The 22114-nt window shown below is 35.2% G+C and overlaps 2 protein-coding genes across 2 annotated transcripts in view; both read right to left on the reverse strand.

Annotated features, from left to right (window-relative positions):
* Window positions 1-13250, reverse strand: part of LOC133979043 (serine/threonine-protein kinase Nek1-like) — a 61972-nt gene extending 48722 nt beyond the window's left edge. The window contains exon 1 of the mRNA XM_062417464.1: window positions 13140-13250. The gene's annotated coding sequence lies outside the window, so the exon portion shown is untranslated. The remainder of the gene's footprint in view (window positions 1-13139) is intronic.
* LOC133977810 (interferon-induced very large GTPase 1-like) overlaps window positions 1-22114 on the reverse strand; it is a 250066-nt gene that overhangs the window by 222310 nt on the left and 5642 nt on the right. The window lies entirely within an intron of this gene.

Genomic DNA, 22114 nt, shown 5'->3' on the forward strand with positions numbered 1-22114 from the left:
CTGAATGTTTGATTTCCTCAGCAAGACTACTGATGCTTTTGAAAAAGTCAGTTTTGTATTTTTCTACGAGATTTACATTCTGGTCTTTCTTCTTGTAGTAGTTTGTAAGTTTCTCCTCCATTTTTCTTTCTTCTTCTGCTATTTTTTTGGACACCTCTGATTTTTTTGGTTCAACCAATGTGCCCCAATTTTGAATATCAGATCCAATGTCAGAATTTGAGATTTCCAACTCTGCTGCTGCTAGCCAGGAGAGGATTTCTTTTCTGAAGTCCCATTCCCATTGACTGAACTCTTTGCAAAGATTGTTGTAGGCACGAGCTACAAGAGTGTTCCTGAAACTAAAGATGAAGTTCTCATATTTCACAGCTTTCCAGAGACTTCTCATCCATTCTAGAAACTCTGGGATCTGTGAGACTTGATTGTTTCTGTTTGTTTTCACTGCCTCCAATAGATTTTTCTTTAAATCTGCTACAGCTTCACTGTAACCTGTGTTCACTGGTGCCATCGGAGGGGTTCCATGCCAGAGTCCTGGGATGTTCCAGTTGTTTTTGTCCATGTCATAGTCCAGCACATCTGTGAATGCCTCAATAGAAGGCTTCTTTTCCATTTCAGCAGCAATTTGTGTCATTTCATTGAGCTTGTCCAAGAGATGCTTTCTCTCTGTTAGGTTCTTTGCATGAGCTGAAACTCCAGAAACATTTTGGTGAACAAAATGACAAACTGGCTTTTTACCAATTTCATCCATTCTCAAGAAAGCGTGAGCTGCAATTTGCAGGATGTCTTTTATTTCGATTAAGTTCTCCATGGCAAGGTTGATAATGGTGACATCACTTAAACCAATCACAAAGGTTGCCAGTTGGTTGTCATGCTCATAACTTTCTTCTAGTTCTGCCAGATCAGGAGACTTTATACCTTCTGTGTCAATGAGAACTATAAAATCATAGTTCAGCTCCTGTTTCATATCCTCTCCAACTTTGAGGAAGAGCATATAAGCTCCTCTTGTGCATCTGCCGCTGCTGACAGGAAACTGCACACCAAACATGGTGTTGAGGAGTGTTGACTTCCCTGTACTTTGAACACCCAGCACAGTCAGTACTAACAGTCTGCTCTGCTCTCCAACCTTCTTGTGAAGCTCCATCAGCACATCTGTCACCCATCTCTCTGGGATGTTGGAAGCATCTCCATCCAAGAGCTCTAAAGGAAATCCATCCAACAGCATTTCAGCAGCCAAACCAGGAAGACGAGATATTTCATCAGCAGTGTTTATTGAGCCATTAATTGAGAACTCATAGATGAGTCCCATCTCTCTCATATAATGCTCTACTCCCAAAGAGCTTTCCATCAAAGCCTGATCTAACGCTGCAATGAGTTCGATGTCTTTTTTCTCACATTGCTCTTTGAACTTATTGCGCAGCTCAGACAGTTTGCTCCGTGAATGTGTATCAAGCGTAAGTTTCATCCATTTCAGAAAAAAATTTCTTTTCTCTTTGTCACTTGTGGATAAGGTTTTAATAAAACTCTCCATTCCTTTGGATAGTTTTTGTTTGCTTTGCTCCTTCCTAATTTTATCTTTTTCGTCCTGTAGCTGGCATTTATACTCTTCAAGGCCTGACTCACCAGATTTCAATCTACACTCATCCTTCTCTAACTGTGATAACCTTTTCCAGTTTTCTCCCTGCAAAGGAAGTTGTTGTTTCTTGTATTCAGGTATACTCTGCCCCTCAATGTCGACCATGATCTCCTCAACTGATTTCTTCTGTTTGTCACTTGTGGTTTCATCCACAGATAGACCAAGCTCAACAGCTTTTCCAACCATACTGACAATGTTGAATGTGTCTGATACATCTGGCAGTGAGGTCTTGATTGCATCACAAAGTTTCTTTGACAATTCTGCAACATTTACCTTCGGGTCTTTGATTTTCACTCTGCTATTTGGTAGCTGTAACTCTTTCAGTGTTTTCTTAACAGACATCATGTCCTCTCTAGAGTTGTCTTTGCGATTAACAACCAAGAAGAGTTTGGATTTCACATCTTGAAGAGAAGTCAGAATCTTGTGCTCATTTTCTTCAACTTTGTCCAGGAACACAAAGGTAGAAGATGACACTTGAAAAAGAAAATTGAATTGTGACAGTGACTCACAAATGTCTCCTCTCAGATTGACAAATGCAGCTGGTTCTGGAAATATGTCAAGATTTTCTCTGCCACAGGGAAGGAACCAGCAAACCTCCACCAGACCATTGGCAATTTCTCTTTCAAGTGCTCCTCCTTCCATATCTCTGTGTATGAACATGTTGTGATTCTGTTGGCCATGACTGAGAACATGATTCAAAACCTGTGACTTGGAGAGACTACAGTTTTTCAGCCTGACAAAGGTAAAGAATGGTATATTTGCTTGAACAATGTTGTCTTCAGCAAATCCTCTAGAGTCAGATAAATCATGTGGACGCCACTCTTTGACGATGTCTCTCAGAGCCCACAGCATCAGAGTAGACTGGCTGTTATTGCCATGAGGCAACAGCAGTGGGACAGAAAACTGACACATTGACATCTTGAGGGTCATTTCCTGTTGCAAGAAGCTGTCAGCACAAAGAAAGAGTGCAACTATGAGGTCGAGAGGGTTAACCTTGTTGTCATCAGAGTTATCTGCAGTGAGCAGGTCAAAGTCAAACAGATCACTGTTTTCCTTCTTCTTCTTCTTTTCCTCATCATCATCACTGTTTGATAGTTGTGTACAGTTTCTGCATTCTGCATTGATTTGAAAGAGTTTCCTGAGAAAGCACCATGGTATTTTCTCCAGTGATTCAACAGTTTCATCATAAATGCTGTTTTTGTTGATTCCCAGAAGAGAATGAAGAGTGAGCTTGTTGGGATAATTTTTCTCCAGTCCGACTTTGGAAAGAAAGTTGAAAAGGGCTGAGAAAGAGGAAAAACATATTACTTTCATTGCTTTTTCTTTTCATTTGTAACATCTGGTGTTAATCATGGTCTTTACATTACACCCATTAACTGCTTTGACAAGATTCAGTTATAAGTAAATACATCAGAGATAAATGAATACTCTCAATTTCTCCCGTTATTAGCCAGTGTCTTCTACAATGGATTTCCATTTCATTTTATTCATACCTTTTGTCTGTGTATTAGTTTTCTTAAAAATGAAAACCTACCGTTTTTGTCATTAGCACTATTAACTAAATTCCCATTCACCGCCATTGTACTGAGTTGGAAGCAGAAATCTGAAAACCTTGTAAGAAAAAGCTTAAATATTCACATGGCTAGATTTGTTTTAGATTTTATTTTTAGATATCAGTAAAGGTGAGTTAAAAAAATATTTGTTAGTCTATTTTCAATGGCATTCATGGATAATCAAGAATGTGTTTTTTGTGAAATGTTTGTTTTCTGAATCACTGGCATTTTCAATACGAGTATTTGTTATAAAAGGTAGTTCAGTTTCCTGATTTGTAACTGGGTTTTGTTACTCCTCAGGATTTATTCTAATTTATACAGAAAATCAATTTCTTTCACGAGCAAGGACCAGACCCATAACATGATGCGCTTGAACAATTTTTTAAGAAAACGATGATAAGTATAATTCTTCCATTGCTGACTGCATTTTTGGGAGGCTCATAGGAGGTCTGCCGTAGCACCCAGACAGCGCGGACCCCCTCAGGACCCTATGAAGGAGAGTAAGAAAAAGGAAGAGGAAAACAGGGGGGGGGGGGGGTTGCAGAATACGAGAGCGGAAGGGCAGGAGAAATCTAAGTGGTATTTATAGGAATGGCCGGAGGCGGGGCAGTTATGGTGTGGTCCTGCTCCTGAAAATATGCTTAATAAACTCTTATTCACTAGCAAAACCACACCCACAACATGATGTGCTTGAACGATTTATTTAAAAAATGATCAAAGTTCTTCCATTGCCGACTGTGTTTTGGCAAGGCTTGTAGGAGGTCCACCATAGCACCCGGGCAGCGAAGAACCCCAAAAACCTCCACTAAAGATTGAGCGGATCTTAGAATGGCGCGACAATGATACGTGCCGAAAGTGCTGGTATAGCTGGGAATTATTAGGCGCTTGTAGGATTTTAGAGATGAAGAGAGGCTCTGACGATGATAATGTTTGGGATTTACCGAAATGCAAATAGTTAGTGATGGACTCCAAACAATTCGGTGGAACTTTGAAGTAAATGGGTATGGCTGATCGGATTGAGTGGACATAGTTTGTTTTGGATAGATGAGTCAGTAGAGACCCAATGTTCCTCTATGAGAAAGTGCTTGACAACGGAAAGATAAAACTCTTATATTATACTCACTTATATAGGAAGAACCTAGAGCAGAACCTGGCTCTGGTGAATGGTCATCTGTCTAGACAGGTTGGGTTAAGAACAAACAGAGTCGTTTAAGAAGAAGATAAATCTGAAAGCGGGAATGGTTGGATTGATCTGGAGAACGAGAAATCCGCAAGCCGCAAGCCGAAATAGACAATGTGACCTTTAATTTCAAGCAGCATAGGGAATGCTATGTCTATAGCTGATAGTGTGGATAAGGACTGACGATGTGTCAGCAGTAAGAGGAAGCCGGTGAGGATTTTTGCTGGCTCTTAGCAGTGAATTTAACGTAGTGGATCGGTTGTCGGTTAGGAGTTTAAGGAGGAAGGAAATAATGCTAGGATAAGCGATATGTGTTTTGATAGTTGGGAAAGAGGCATCGATAATTGAAATAGTTGGAGTGGGTAACGTTGAACTTGGTGTGTGAAAGCAATGGGTGGTGGATCTCATGAAGGTGGAGATGTTTCAATGACGTTGCAAGCAAGAACTGCCTGATTTCAGCTGGCCATTTGGCAGAGAACGATCATCCACCATGGAAACCCCCAAAACTGGCTTGCATGGTTCTGTCTGCTGAAGTTGGGGACAGTGAAAATAGTTGGAGTGGGTAACGTTGAACTTGGTGTGTGCTTGGGGACAGTGACATCCCGTTGCCACTGCCCGGGAGATGCGAATATGGCGGATACTGGTAGCTCGGTGAGGAGACAGCGGGGACGCTGGTATCCCAGTGCCGGATGTCCCAGCCAAAGCAGAGTGCGAGTGGCCCTCAGTGCCAAGAGCCTTGACTAGAGCTGTGGCAGCTAGAGCCGAATGCCCTGGATAAAGCTGCCTGCTGTCGACCAAAGCGAGGAGCCAAGGTTGGATTGAGGAAACAGCGGGGGTCGCTGGCGTCAAACATCCTGGACGCATCGAAGTGATGCGGATAGAGTGAGGAAACGGCAAGGGTCGCTGGCATCCCGGTTTCCGATGTTTGGGTCAAGCGAAGTGCTGCGGTTGGAGTGAGGAAATGGCAGAAATCACTGGTATCCCAGTGCCCGATTTTCCAGCCAAAGAGAAGTGCTGTGATTGGAGCAGGGAAACAGTATGGGGTGCTGGCATCCTCATGCTAGGTTTCCCTTCTAAGAATGCTTTTAATGGCAGATGATATTGAAATCATGTTAGGTTAGCTAACTAGTAACTTGCACGTCAGGAGGGACAGTACAGAAGCGACTAAATCTGTTTTAGTAGTAACTGTGACCGACTCAGTGCTTGCAACTCTTGAAAAAAGACGTTGCAGAAGTGACTTTAAATCAATTATATTGGACAACTTGCAACCCTGCGCAGGTAACAGCAGATGATATTTAAGTGACATTAGAATATTTATTTAATAATGTATTCATTCATTTATTTATTAATGTATTTTTGTACTATAAAGTCATAGAGATTGATAAGGGAAGATGCAAAACTGGTATCCCGTGTCGTTGGTTTAAACACTGAGAGGTGTGAGTGAGGAACTTGAGGCTGTCAGACAATACTACCTTCCCCCTTCTAGGGGGTGCTGTGACGTCACATGCGATTGGCTTTGGCGAAAAAACGGAAGCGCAGGAGAGCCCTTGAGTCTGATCTCATTTTGTCACTTGTCGCTGCACTTTATTCTGTTAGTTCCTACAGGAAATTGTGATCTTTTGATTGCAAGAATTAATGCAAAATCAAGTCTGTAAAATTTGCAGGGGCTTGCAATTTTGCAAAATTCCCACAATAACATCCAATTCTAGAGCACTAATAAATACACTGACCTAATAAATACACTGAGCTGGTCTACTATGTAATCAGCTATGGACAGAATATACACATTTGTCATTTATAATTTATTAATTAATTAATTGCAACCCTACTGCTTGTTATTTTCAGTTTCTTTGCCAGAAACATCTTTAACAGTGTAGACTTGCTGCTGGCTAATCCAGACCAGTTTGTTTTCCTGTGTCATGTATTAAAGTAAAATTCTTTGTGTCTGTTGATTAGCTGCCAAGTTACCCTGAAAGTAGGTCCATGTGAAGTTAGCTACAGTAGCTAATCTAGAGGCATAATTTATATCCTTATTTTCAGTCAGACTGTGACAAACATTTGATATCACTTATGTAAGTAATATTAGTGTTATTTGGGGAGCTCTAAGTAGCTAATTTAATCCTTAATATACATTTTTTATTTTATAAGCCAATGGAAGTTTGTTTATATCTAATTGCAGCATGAATCATAACTCCCCTATCAATCAAACCTGCTATCAAAGGCACAAGTCCCAGGCTGCCATAAACTCAAGCTCTCTTTCAACTCCTTGGTAAGTGTCTTCGGCACTGTCACATTGTGTAACAAACGTTCCTGCCAACTTTTAATTCGATGCGAGTCTGAAGTATGCGTACATGCACCCGCTGGTATCATTCTCTACTCAGACCATCGTGAATTTGTTCTCGTTCCGGCTCTGTTTAGTTTGGGATTTATACAGTGCATGGTAGTATATTGTTCTTCATTGTACATTTTTGTAAATTGTAAATTGTAATCCTGTAACATAATCACAATTTTGACTAAATGTACATTTATATTACCTTTTTTGTATCCTGATTTCGTAACGCTGTTGCATGTATTCCTTTGCTGGATTATCCTGATTATCAATTAGTGCCTTTTCTGCTGAATGATAGATTGCTTAAAGCTGACTTTTACCACTTGCATCAGTTTATTGACATTCACCTTTGTAGCCAGGCGGTGGTGTTGGTGGAGTGTCCTCTACTTCTGCACCATACAGATCAACAAATGAATCTTCATCACTGACATCCTTGACAAATAAAAAGGAGAATATACATGTTCAGGTGTGTTAAATCAACTCATTAACTGAATGGACAATTTTGCAATTTTATTTTAATTTATCTTCTGGAGATGTAGAAGGAGCATTTTACCTCCATTGTAGGTACACTCAGTCATCCAACACTCCAACGCAAACATCCAATTCCAAGTTGCTTCTCACTGAAAGTAAAAACATAAGTATTTCTATGCTTCCAGCCCCAAATGACAAAAAATATATTCTGCAGGCATGTAATGTACTTCCTATTGAAGTACTTCTTGAAACTCATGTTGAGTAACAAAAAAAATTCATGTCCATGGACACAAATCCATAGGTTACATTTTGGAACTATTTCATGAACTGCTGTGAGACTTAGTTGGGTTCATCAATTCCTCCATTTAAAACTCTATTGACACAAATGCATGCGCACGCGCACACACATTTAGACAAAATGACTGACACAACATGTTGTACTCTTAGCACTCCTTTTTTAGCTAAAATGTTTTTGGTTTAAGATCTAGATTCAGTGTAATTACTAGTTCAGATGATAAGATGTTTGATAGTAGATATATCATTTTATAATCTGATATTTACAACCATACTTTGCAAACCAGAAAAAAACTACCACTGTGGTGGTGATTTGTACGAAGCTGCATGGTGCATCTCTAAAGAATTGTAGTTTTTTTTTTTTAAATATTAGTGTTTTTTTTATAAGTTGTGAATACTTAATTGGGAGCCCATTGAGAAGTGTGAGGGGATGGTATACAGAGTTGTGTGATGTGATATAATGAAATATCTAATAGTTGAATTGGTGAATATTAATTTTAACCAAATTTGTATTTACATTTGACAATGCCTGTTAATGACTATACTGTAATGATAGCTGAGGTCAAGAGCTCAAACAGCAGTTAGTCCCATGTGTGTAGCCACTGTTGTTGCTAAATTATAAGTCTTCAAAAATACAGTCCAGCTTCAAAAGTCAGTATTTTAAAGCAGGATCCATGTAGAGTCTCTTAAGAAAGATTATTAAATATCCTCAGCCACATATTCTTGGAAATATAAAATTAAAATGGGTGACTTCATATTTTACAATCACAGGCTATGAATTGGCAGAACTAGTGTGTTTGGATTTGCTTAGCAGTGGATGGCAGCAATATGAAATGGAATAAAGCCCACCTCTTGGCAGACAACTCAAACAGTAGTCTGACGCTCAACATCCATCAACAACACAAAGCTCTTCCTTACCCTAATGCTAACAAAAACTGACACAAAATGTTTTATTTCTACAATAAAACTGATAGCTTTAACATTAAGAAAATGTTAAAAAGAAAACCTTAAAGCTGCAGTCTGTAACTATGTAGTTTACTGTTTAGTTATATTTGCTAAAATTGTAATTATGATCTGACAGTAGAATAACAGATAAACTGTGAAAAAATCCACCATCTCTGGGTCCACCCAGTGGTCGTAATGTGATTCGCAAAGAATCCACCGGTCCCAAATCAAAACAACCAGGGTTATTATAGTTTTGAAATTTTCATTAGTTTGTATTTTTATTTAGTTAATCAGTTTGTTTTTTATGTAGTGTAAAATTTGGGTGATAGTTACTGATAGTGAATAATGCTGTGTCTGCTAAAAGAGTACTTGATTATTGACTATCATTTGCTAATGATAATCAAAACTAAGGACATTATGTTAAAAGAAGAGATGTATGTGATTCTGCACTTACTGAGTGAATTAGTACATTTGTGATCTATAAATCTTTATTTATATAGCACCAAATCACAGCAAAAGTAATCTCAAGGCACTTTACACATAGAGCACGTCTAGACTGTTCTCTTGAACTCTCTTTACTGATCCTACGTTTTATTATTGTAAGCATGAAATTATGTTGTAGTCTTAATGGCTTAAACAAGTTTAAGTATAACTGAGCAAACATAAGATACAATGCAACTACAAAAACACTCTTAACCTGTGGTTGAAAAGAGAAATAGCGCCTCCCTTTGGTGTCATTCTGCCATAGCTTCTGCCACTCTTTCTTTCTTTATTTTTATTATTACTTATTTGTTCATATATATGAGTGTATGTTCAAATATGTGAAGTATTTCACACACACACACACACACACACTTTTTTCTTTTTTACCACAGGGACTTTATTTCATATTTATTTCTTCTATTGTTGTATTATTTTTAACTGAAATGTCTGTGTTTTCAGTGTCACTAAAGTTATGTCTCTTTGGACTTTGATTATTTCTTACTATTATTTTTGTCTAGAGCGTATAAAGGCTCCTTTGGTCTTTGGTCTTTGGTCTAACCTTAACCCTAACCCTTCTTTCAGACTTGTCAATTTTGAGTTTTCCTCTAGTGTAGGAGTTTCTTTGTTTATTAATGCGTTTAGTTCTTTAATAGTTTCCGTTTCTTTGACATTTTTTGCATTTAAAAAAAAAAAGTGTACTGATTAATGGCCAATTCTCTTTTTGTTGTGGCCTGAATAAGGACTGTAGTTGTATAATGATTCAGAAACAAGTTACAGTGTGTTGGAGGATAATAACCATAAGACAATTCAAGATTGTAGTGAACCACTAACTTTACTACATGTATATTAAATTCCACACATCAATAAGATTACATTTTTGGGGCGTATTCTTGCTGGCTATTCATTTGGTCATTAGCTGTATTATATCAATCACCACTTATAATTAAATAAGTGTATGAAATTAAAATTAATTCATTTAATTTCTATCAATTACAATATCATAGACTCATATGTTGAATTTTGATGAGATTTGTATTTTAAAGTAAAATTGTCACAGCCAAATCATGTCAAACTATAATTTTTATCAAATCACAGTATGCAGTGGTGATTTCCTCATATATTATACAAACAGAACACAGTCTAAATGTGCAGAATAGAGGAGCTGCTTGTTACATATTAACAGATATTTACAGATGTTGTTGGTCAGAGAGTTTTAGGTTCTAGTTCATTTACTGCTTTTATGAGTTTTAAAGGCAATATAATGTAGTTCAAAGTCCTAACATAAAACTTCCTTGGGGATTTACTGTACAAGGTCCAAACTCTATAAAATGGTACCATGAACTGTGTCTCTCTGCACTATTTCATGAGTCATATTTTATATGTGGTGAGGAAAATTCAAATGTCAGTTGATCTTGAACGGTTGTCCAAGTCGTCTGCATTAGCAATCAAATCTTTAGCTTTATTCTATTAGAAATGACCAAAACAGCAAAGTTGTCAATATCAATAACACTGAATGGAAAAAGTCATTATATGCCGATGACTTCATCATTTTCTTTACTGAAGCAGAACATTCTGAAACACAAGTGCTAAACTGGTTATGAAATAAACCTTACTGTGTATTAAATATGTATCTATCCAAACAGTTAGAAACTATTATTTCAATTGGGCCCCAGAGAGATTTAAATAGTAAAGAGTTTAATCCAGATATAATATGTTAAGGAAAATTATGCTGTAGGTTAAGTAAGATCAGAAAAATGTACTGCCAACATCAGTTTATTGCATTAGAGCAGCATTAATAAAAATATTTTGTGTGAGTTTTGCATAGAATTATCATATTTTGATACTACTACTATTAAAAACTACAATGTTGATTGAAGCTACATCACACAGCAGTATGCAGTGAGAGAGAGAGAGAGAGAGAGAGAGAGAGAGAGAGAGAGAGAGAGAGAGAGAGAGAGAGAGAGAGAGAGAGAGAGAGAGAGAGAGAGAGAGAGAGAGAGAGAGCAGCACACAAACAAAGGGACAAACCTTCAGCCTTAAATGTAGGTAATGAGTAGTAACGTACCTGTAGTCTCGTCTATCTCGGTCTATTGTTGTCCTCTTTTCTCTTCATTCTCCTGCACACTGAAACCTACAGACACAATATCATCTGTTTTGTTTGATAGTACCAGTTTTGTTCAAAAATTTACATAAATGAATCAGTCAAAACTGAACATTTCATATATTCACATCATTAAATGGACACATTTATTTACAACTTCAAATTATATTTTAAAAGCTTTATACCACATTGCAGGTCAAACACAAAAGAGCCAAATGGTCCCAGCATACTGACGTTACTGTAACTTTGATATTTATACTTGATATAGAAATCAAGAGCATTTCAGTATTCAGTATTTATTTAGTTATGAAGTTAAAATCTACTTGTCTAAAAAATAAGATTCAGATTGACAAAACATCACAGTAATAGTTTCTATAACACCATCATGTAAACACAATAACTGTCATGAGCAATGTAAATTATGTTGAGAACCTGAAGGTTAGCTTATCAAACTATAGACCTGTGGAAAATTTCACTAACAGTCATGATTAATCATTGCCAGATCACAGTTTGTTTATTAGACATCACTGAACTATTTCTCCTTCACTTCCTTGTAGTTATCGGTGTACTGATGGATTGATTGATAAGAATTACTTTACATGATGAAAAGCACTAATCACACACTGGAATGCAAAGAGAGAAAACAGTATTTTAGAAGCTTGTTGTGACAAATCTGGTTTTATGTTTTATACTCAATAGTTTAGATTTTCATGTAAAAAATATTCCAGGATTCAAGCAGTGTTGTGGAAGCTACTTTTCAGGCGTAGCTTGTAAAACTACATGTAGTTCAGTCTGGCAATAGTTCGAACAAACTACATTTCTACCCCTGGAGAAATGTAGTTTGTAGCTTTAGCAACTACTTATACTCATACTCATTTAACTCAGCGTTAAATAAATCAACATGTGGTGTATATGAAACTAAATGTAATAGCCTACAAAATATTCACATGCCAGCAGAAATATGCCTCTCAACTCAGAAAAGAAGCTGACATTTTTGGTCAACATACTGTAGGTTCACCATGTTGACATGTTGGGTAATATAAAGAGAAAATGAAAATCCTAACCCAATACACACTTGTAAATCAGTCAACAAAAAATGTAATAAAAAGGTACATATTCCAGATCGGTGTGTCTTGAACAACAATGTTGGCACGTCATGAAATGATTCATGCCTTTTTTCAAAGACAGTTCTTGAACACAATAAAGGTAAAATAAAATGTGTATTATATAGGTCTTTTTTTATAAAAAATAGTTCATGTTATTGGCCAAAATTGTAGTTTGTAAATTGAGTTAAACTACAAAAAATGACCCAAAAAATAGTTGAAATACTTGACGCAGCACAACATATGAATGTAGTTTAACTACCAGCAAGTTACAGCTAATTGTAGTTAAGCTATGTAGTTCATCTACATGTAGTTTAAGTCTCCCCAACACTGGAAGTGCTAATGATTTTTCATTTAGAAAATCAATTTATAAATCACTTCTTTTTGTCTTTTCTTCGTTTTACTTTAATTGATTATAAAGTTCAGAAGGCAAGATTGATCATGAATGCCAAATCTTTGTACTTGCTGTGTCTTAACATAAAACTGACTCAAGATAATGTTAAATCATTGAACAATATTTACGATGTAAAAGGATTACAATTAAAATAGAAGAACTGGAACGACACTTTCCAACTCATGTCATGTTGAGAAGCTGAAGGGTTTTTCTACCTCAGCACAACTCCAAACCATAAACCAAATATTCCTAAAACAATCCCTGAAGACCTGAATATGTGACGAATGAGTTAGAGGACATTTTCCATGTTTTCCTCTGTCTCACTGCTGTTATATTTATAACTTATTTAATACTTACAGACATACAGAAAAGCAGCTTACTACATCTCATGATGATTTTCAGTTATATACATTTTTCATGCATTCTGTCTCATCTTTATACATGTTTTAATTAATATAGAAGGCAATGCATATTAAAATATCTGAAGTTGTACTGACAGCTGTACTGAAGAATAAGGCTGGTCTCAAAAAATCTGACCAAATCATGCTTTTGAATATTTAGTAATTAAACATTTTACACTCTTTCTGAATCAAGCAGCTTCTGAAAGTTACTTACGTGTTCTTGATCCAGATCAGTCTGGTTTTCTTTTCTGCGACTTCAGTTTTCTCTCACACTGCTGATTAATCTTCTTTGTTGCTGTCCATCAACTCTAAATTTCTCTTTCTTTATCACAACATGGTAACATAATATTGTGCATCTTTTCTCTTTACTGTCTCTGCAAGTGTTCCCTTTCTTTACCTGTGAGTTGTTAACTGATAGGATTAATGTTCAGTTCATCTGAGAGAGGAGGATCCTTCTAGGGTGCGGTCAAATTTCCTGGTTTGATTTCATGCCAGTCAGCAGCCGTAAGTCTCATTTATGATGGTTTTTTTTTTTCATTTTATGTAATTACTTCTGCCAAGCTGGTTAGGTTTTGACCATTTCTTGACTGATCATACATTTTATTATTGTAGGAGTGACATTGTGTCAGGTAGACTTAATTGCGTGAAGAGGTTTGAACAAAATTGAGAAAAAATAAGTCCAGTGACATGTAGGCTACTTTATAAACAATACAATGACATTCAGGAAAATATTGCTTATTTATTCATATATGAGTGCATAGTCAAATATGTTAATCAGAGTGTAGATATATCAGCCATTTAATAGGTAAAGGTTGATTTTAACTGGGATAAACCTTCCTGCTGTTACTGTTAGATTCCACACGGTGGCAGCAGAGGACCCTAAATACAGTGAGACATATTTTACCTTGTAATAAAAAAAAACTAGAGCATGGGATTAAATTACATTATTACATTAAATTATTATCTGTTCTATTGTAAGAATCCATTCTAGTTTTGGTTTAACTGTAGATATTAATGTTACTGATATTGTAAATATTGTACATGGTGATTTTGATTTATTTCACAAAATTTTGAAGTTTTTTTGATTAAGATTATATCACTTTACAATGACACAATAAAGACTACAATGTTAAGTTCTTCAAGCTAACACAGTAATCTACAGCAGAGTAGGATCTTCATGCTGTTGATCCATCTATCATGTTCCTGATCTGACTGGTTGTTTGTCTCACTGCAGAATAAAAGACTTGAATGCTCCATCCACCTTGACTTCTGAGCTACGTATATGAATACATATGATATTTCCTGTTACATGAAGCCCAGTGTGATTAGTTTTGATGTATTGAAAAGTACATAGAAGGTTATAATATTGTAACCCCCATAAATTTAACAGACTAAGCTATTGTTTGAGTCCATTTGTTTATAGTTGTTTACATTAGTGTACTGTTGCACCAAATGTGACTCTTGTCGTGTATTGAGATTCACAGCCAGCTAAACTCTCCCTTGCATCATATCCTCCAAGGAACAGGCAGGTGTTGTAGAAGGTTAGGATTTATTACAAGAAAGTGTGAAACTGAAATGGACATATAAAAATACAGAAAGACATTCATTAATAAACAATATAGAATAGCTTGTCATATATGAAAGTTAGCTTATCATGGCTAGGAGGACCAAACTAATCTCTATCTGTAGATCTACATGTAAGTATTCACGGGTATTCAAGTATGATTCAAATTATGATAATGAATATGACAGAACTAATCAGGTAAGTAATGAGGTAAGTAACACATTAGTCATTAAACTCAAATAAACAACACAGTATATTACATCAACGGTCAATATAACGGTCTCGTGAAGGCTGAAATCTACCGTTATATTGCATCAACGGTCATACGTGCCAACAAAGTTACTCAAAAACGTTGCTAAACGTTGCGAATATTTCACAATAATTAACAGTATATATTCAAATAATTATCTATAACATGTTCATTTACTTATATTTCCACTCAAAGGGCTAGTAACAAATATAACTAACTTAATAACTTCATATAAAGGCGCAGCATTTTCCGTTGCCATGACACTACCAAACTCTTATTGTGGCGTAGGTAAACAAAGCAACTTCCTGGTACATCACTTCCTGTTGCTTGCTATCGGCTGAGGCTGCAATACCAACGATGAATGAAAGAACATTGCCCCCTATTGGCCTGGAAGTTCTAGCAGTAAATAAACAGTTCCAATACAAGTAGACATAAGAAACTTGCAGTTATAGTTAAATCTTCATTTCATTTTTATATATATAGATTCATATGTAACTTTCATTTACTTAAATTTAACAGATATTCAGTCCGGTTGACTGTTAATGTTGTTGCAGTTTCACTAAACGTCCAGCGGGTGGCGGTAAACACCAGAGGAGACCTTTCTTATTTTTAGGATGTTGTTGTTTGCCAGAGGAAGAAGGAGGATCGCTATTAGATGTGTTTTTGATGACAAATTCTCCGCTGAGTGTGTTTTTCTTTTCAGTAATATATTTAGAAACTGATGTTAGCTAATGCTAACTTCATGATTTTGAGTGGAAAAAACTAAAACAGAGGCACTGTGAAAATGTGTGTGATATGAGTAATATGTGATGTGAGATACTATTGCTGGCAGACATTATTGCCTCGTGAAATTTATTTATTTTATTTATTATTGTTTTTTAATGTTCTGTTTGTAACAATGAAGCCAACAGCAAGTTCAGAAAAGGGTAGAAATAACCATAAGATATTGATATGAATCAGCATACTATAATGAATAAATAACTTGACATTAACTGAGGTATTGTTCTGGATCTTCAGAGAGCTGGAGGTAAAACAGCGACCCCTGCTGTCCGTGTGGGAGAGTCTGAGCCAGGACGCTGCTGTACCTGGATGTTCTGGATCTTCACTTGGATGTCAGATAAGTTTAAGCAAAATAAAAGAACAATAACTGAACTGAAACTATGTAGTCGACTGAATAAAAGGAAACTTATTGACTTGACTGAACTGAACTATACTTGCAAAGAAAAACAACAATTAGCAACTGAGGAATAAATAAAGGAGGACCATAAACTGAATGTGATACTACCTGGATAACAAAAATAACTGAAAGGTGGACAATTTAATTTAATTCATCTATTTATTTTGGTTTATATTTGAAAAGCTTTGGAAAAAATTGATTTATTTTAGTTGGTCAAATTTAAATTAACACACAAAAGGGTCAAATTTTGGTTTATTAATTTATTGTGTAATAATTATTCTTTCTATCTTCACTAAATTGAATTAGTGTTTTACTTATCATCCACCTTAACAGGTCTACATGTGAGATATTTATGTAGCTATTCAGTTGATACTTCGCCTGTCTCAATACAAGTGTTGTTAGAATATGTTGGACAAACAGAGAGAGTCTCAAACAACAAATGTCAGAATATAAAACAGGAATTTTCCTACATCTAAAAGCACAATGAGACCGACTCAAACTTAAATTGACACATGAGTCAATAAGTGATAGAGACAAACAGAGAGTCAGGAGTCAGGTAAACTGCTGAATATCAGTTATGATGTTTAACAATAATAAGGGACTGACAGGACAAACACTTTTACTTTAACATTCAGATTTTTAAATATATTCTCATCTTGTTACATCTAACACAGTTATTTATATATGTAGATTAGATAGACTGTGCTGTCTCACTGTGCTGATTAAAGACACTCTTATAAATATCACCTCTTAATTTCCCATTTGAAAAGCTGTACTGTAGATTTGACACTTGTGCCCTCATGTGGTAGAAGGCTGAACTGCTCAGCATTGTATCACTATGACTTTGTTGTGTTCACTGTGTGCTTTTCAAATGGTGACGTGGTGCTGAAGTATTTATTCATACAACAGAAAGCCTTTAATCTTCTGCGTAGTTCAATAATATACGTAAATTAAATGATCAGAGCATCTACTGATGTCCACTGGCTGAGTTTGTTGAAGGACTGGTCCACCCAAAACCTCTTACAATTTTAAATGTTTCTGTAGTATTTCTGCTGCTAGCCCAATTCAATGAAGATTAATGGGATTTCATTTGTGGAGGTCTTGGCATTAAAAATAGCAGTATGTTTTTTCTAGAAAGTGTGACTGTTACTGTGAATAATCCAGAGAAAATGCTGCAAAAAATGTCAAATTTGTTAAGTTGAAAGTCTCAGAATTATTGAGAATGTGTCCAGAATATATGGGAACAACGTTTTTAGAAAGACATGAAACTGTTAAAGTCTTTCAATTATCGTAAACATCTTAGAGACAAATATCTCAAAAATTGTGATGATAAAACAAGAAAATAGAGAGATATTCTAGCATGTAATAATAACCCTCCAAATACCTGTATACCACTCTGTGAATAATATTTTCTAACATTGTGTCTTAATTTTACACAATTTAAATCTGAACATGTTCTGAGTCTGTAGTGTTGATTAATAATGGATTCATTGTCTATCTTTTTATATTAGTAAATGTCTTATCTGTTGTGCACTTCAATGTTTACTTTTTAGTCTTCTCGATTCCTTTGTATGTCTAGTACATGTGAAGAAATTGACATTAAAGCTGACTTTGACTTTGACTTTGATAACTGCTGTTGACACTGTTGTCCCATAATGCAATGCACAATGTAAATAAAGGATCTACTGACAGCTGGTAAAGACTGACACCATTGTTGTCAGTAGTGCAGTGACTTTGATCACAGCTTTAAAAACATAATAATCTCTGTACATACAGTATATTATCACTATCACTTATCATTATGCACATAACTATACTGTATGTCAACATGTAAAAAAAGAAGAAAAAAGAAACACTGACAAAGCTCAACTTCTTTGTATCTTGTTTAATTCATTGTGTCTGAAAACATGTAAGTCAGAAGTTCAACATGATCAACAGACCAGAAGATGCCACATTATTCCCACAGTTGGCTTGTTTAGACAATATTTAAACATAAAGACTTCTTATTCACTAACTTTCATCAAACACACATCAAAAGATCAAATGTTTAGCATGTTCCTGTTAGAAATGAAACTGTAAATCATCATTATATTTAACTTGTGTCATTATATACATAGTTGTACTCATTAAAAAGTAAAATGAAAAAATATAAAGAAACGATAAAATGTTCAAAACACAACAAAACTGTTTTCTGTCGAAGATAATGAAAAAAGTTAAAATGTTAAAGAATAAAACTGTAAAAAGTAAAAATAAATGTAAATGTAAAAAATGTCATTACATAGCCTTTAAATGTTATACTGTAGGCCTTCATCATCATCATCATCATCATCATCATCATCTTTAGTACATGTCATTATGTACTTAGTTGGGTTAAAAGATAAAAAGTAAAAAGTAAAAACAATAATAATGTTTTTAAAAGATAATAAAACAGTTTTGTGGTGTTTAACTTGACTTGTTCAACACATCATCATCTGTCACAAATAATGAAAAAAGTTAAAATGATAAAGAATAAAACTATTTAAAAATGTAAAAAGTTTCATTACATATTCTTTAAATTGTTTTATATAAAATATTAAAGAATATTGATGACATATTAGAAAACCTCTGTTTCACATGGCCTTTGTACTTCATCATCATCATCATCATCATCATCATCATTATATACATAGTTGTACTCATTAAAAAGTAAAATGAAAAAATATAAAGAAACGATAACATTTTCAAAACACAACAAAACTTCTGTTGAAAATAATGAAAAAAGTTAAAATGTTTAAAAATAAAACTGTAAAAAGTAAAATAAATGTAAATGTTTAAAATGTCAATACATAGCCTTTAAATGTTATACTGTAGGCCTTCATCATCATCATCATCATCATCATAATCATCATCTTTAGCACATGTCATTATGTACTTAGTTGTGTTAAAAGATGAATATAACAAAATCTTTGTGCTCGTTAAAAAGTGAACTAATACAGTAAAAACAATAATTATGGTTTTAAAAGATAAAACAGTTTTGTGGTGTTTAACTTGACTTGTTCAACACATCATCATCTGTCACTAATAATGAAAAAAGTTCCACATTAAAACATGAAAGGATGTCTCAGTATTAGTTCATGAATCAAAAAGTCATTTATATCAACATGAACACATTTGAACTGATGATAATTAATTTACTCTGCAAGAAAACATGAATAACTTCTTCATTGTAGCGTTTTATGATTAGTAAGAAATGTTAAAGAATAAAACTATAATGTAAATAATAATATATGTAATGTGATAATATAAATGTTAATGAATAAAAACTAATGTAAATAATAATATATGTAATGTAATAATATAAATATAAAAAGTAGTAAAATGTAATAAAACAGCATCTCAATACATGGCCTTTAAACTGCATACTGTAGGCCTTCATCATCATCATCATCATCATCATCACACTGGTTACTATTCACAGAGCCATACATCATAATGAAAAAGGACAAAAATAAACAGTTGTAATCATAAAAAAAAGAATAAAAACCCAAAATATATTAAATCATGACCCTTTGTCATGTGTTCTTTGTAGAACATCATCATAACGAAAACAAAAAAACAAACATCTGTATGATCACAAACCAAAAATGAAGATAAAAACATTATTTTCTTCATCGTTATCATGCAGAATAGTTATTATGCATGAGAGGAAAAAAAAAACATCTGTAAAATAAAATAAAAATACAGAATAATAAACAGTAAAATAATTAGTATTAAAACGGTTTATCATAACTGTTTCCAGCTTTTCAACCCTTCAACTTGTTCAACTCATCATTTATTATTCATCATGTTCATCAGATCAAATGATGTCAGACTATTCACTGTCAGCAGCTGGTTTAGTCTGTATTTGAGTTGAAACCACAAAGGCACTTCATAAAAAAATAACATACATTGAAAATAAAACGTGAAAAAAATGAATATGTTCCAGGTAATGATAATGTTCCAGCCAAGCTCTCCAAAGCATTTATTTGTGTTTGAAAAAATCTTGCATATTTCAGATGTGGTTTTGTTTAAATACTTTTTTATGTTCTTCACTTTATGCTGTAGGCATCTTTTAACCCCTTCAGTGCTTCTTCCTTTGTGATATCTCTCCAGGCCTCTGGAACATCAGCTGGCTCAGCAGTGTATATATCAGCAAATCTGTCATTATATCGTACCAGTACATACTTCCAGTAGTCAGATGACTCTATGCTGGAATCTGGTGGAATGTTCCAGTCTGGATAGTACTTGGTGTACTCTTTGTAAGGTTGAAACTCCCATTTAGTATCTGAGTTTCTGAATTTACGGTCACTGTGCACATCAGTTGTACACAGTGTTTCAATCAGCTTCTCAGTGTCTACATTCCTGACTCTACCAAGACCTTGTGGTCGATGAACAGCTGCATGATGCCTATCGTGTTTTCTTCCTCCAGCCTCACAGGGAACTTTACAGAATGGACATTGCTTTCCACAACCAAACACTCTCTTGAAAAGCTCATCCTGTGGTTTGATTGGAAGTTTGATCAGAGTCTCAGTGACGTCTTCAGACTTTGAGAATTCCTCCTGAAGCTGTTCTTTCAAGTCTTCTATTGACATTTTGAGGCTGTTGATAAATGGATGACATGTGCTTCTGACTTGAAACAAGGTGGTTTTTTCATCCTCCACTGAGATTGAGATGTCTTTAATCAAATACTTCCGCATGTTGCTGATGAGCTTTTTGATGCTTTTATTGTTGTCTGGCAGTTGAACACCACCTGGTCCTTTTGAGGCCTGCTCTAATGCTGCTGTGATTTTGTCAACTATGACTTTCAGATTATTTTGTTTCAATTTGCACAAAGTTTTGTCCTCTGACATTTGTTTCTGGATTTGCTGAATTATCCAATCCTTAACATATATTTCATACATAACAATGTACGGGGTAAAAAAACTGAAGTCATCCTGTTGCAGCAACTCTTCCTGAAGGCTATACTGGAAAAAGGAGCGGGAGCTGTACACTGCTGAATGAGAACCTTTCAAAATTTCATCCAAAATTTGTATTCCCAAAGATCTATTGATGTACTCTTCCACAGCAGGTTTGATGCAACATCTGACAAAATCATTTGCTTTGCGCTGACAATCATCTCTATCTTTGTATAGATCAAGAAAATCTGACAAATACTGTCTCTTGTATTTCTCCAGCTGAGTTCGGGGATCATTATCAGACAAGTATTTTCTGTGCATTTTGAGGAATTCCCTTGAGGCAATGCCACAAATGTGAAGTTTCAGGTCAATCCCAAATTTTGCATTTGTTTTGTGATGCTTGTAATTTTGATCGAGGTAGTCATCTATTTTTTCAAGAAGAGCTTTTGTAAAAGAATCATGGTAATCTGTGTTTGCTTTATCAAGCACAAACAATTTGCAAGACTCAATAACTGTGTCAACAAAGTTTTGCAATTCTCCCTTCCACAGATGTTTTAACTTTTCCTTATAGGAGTCTATATGACCATGTTTGGTTTTAAATGGATCCTTCCCAAAATCCTTCAGATCTTTAATATTCTGCAATTCCTCATTAACATTCTGATTTGAGAAATGTCTTCTTAACTGCTCCAGGACACATGCTGCAATATCTCGCTCTTTCAGGCCAGACACATTTTTAGTGGCTTCAGTCCACATCTTTTCAAACTCGTCTGTCAGCTGTTCATCAGACAGTGTGGAGCCTTTACAGTCACTCAGGAGCTTCATGACTTTTTCTTCAATCCTGCCTCTGTATTTCCTCTGAATATCTTGAACCTGTTTTGAACTAATTTTTAGCTCAAGGACACATTCCAATTTATTGTTTGCTGAATGTCGGATTTCCTGAGCAAGACTACTGATACTTTTGAGAAAGTCACTTTTGTATTTTTGTATCAGATTTACATTCTGGTCTTTCTTTTTGTAATAGTTGGTAAGTTTCTCCTTCATTTTTCTTTCTTCGTCTGCTGTTTTATTTGACACCTCAGATTTTTTTGATTCAACAAATGCACTCCAAGTTTGAATATCAGATTCATTGTCAGAATTTAAGATTTCCAACTCTGCTTCTTGTTGCCAGGAGAGGATTTCTTTTCTGAGCTGCCATTCCCATTGACTGAACTCTTTGCAAAGGTTATCATAGGCCTGAGCCACAAGAACGTTTCTGAAACTAAAGATGAAGTTCTCATATTTCACAGCTTTCCAGAGACTTCTCATCCATTCTAGAAAGTCTGGGAT

The sequence above is a fragment of the Scomber scombrus genome, chromosome 1, assembly GCF_963691925.1.
Source record: "Scomber scombrus chromosome 1, fScoSco1.1, whole genome shotgun sequence".
In the NCBI taxonomy this organism is placed as follows: domain Eukaryota; kingdom Metazoa; phylum Chordata; class Actinopteri; order Scombriformes; family Scombridae; genus Scomber; species Scomber scombrus.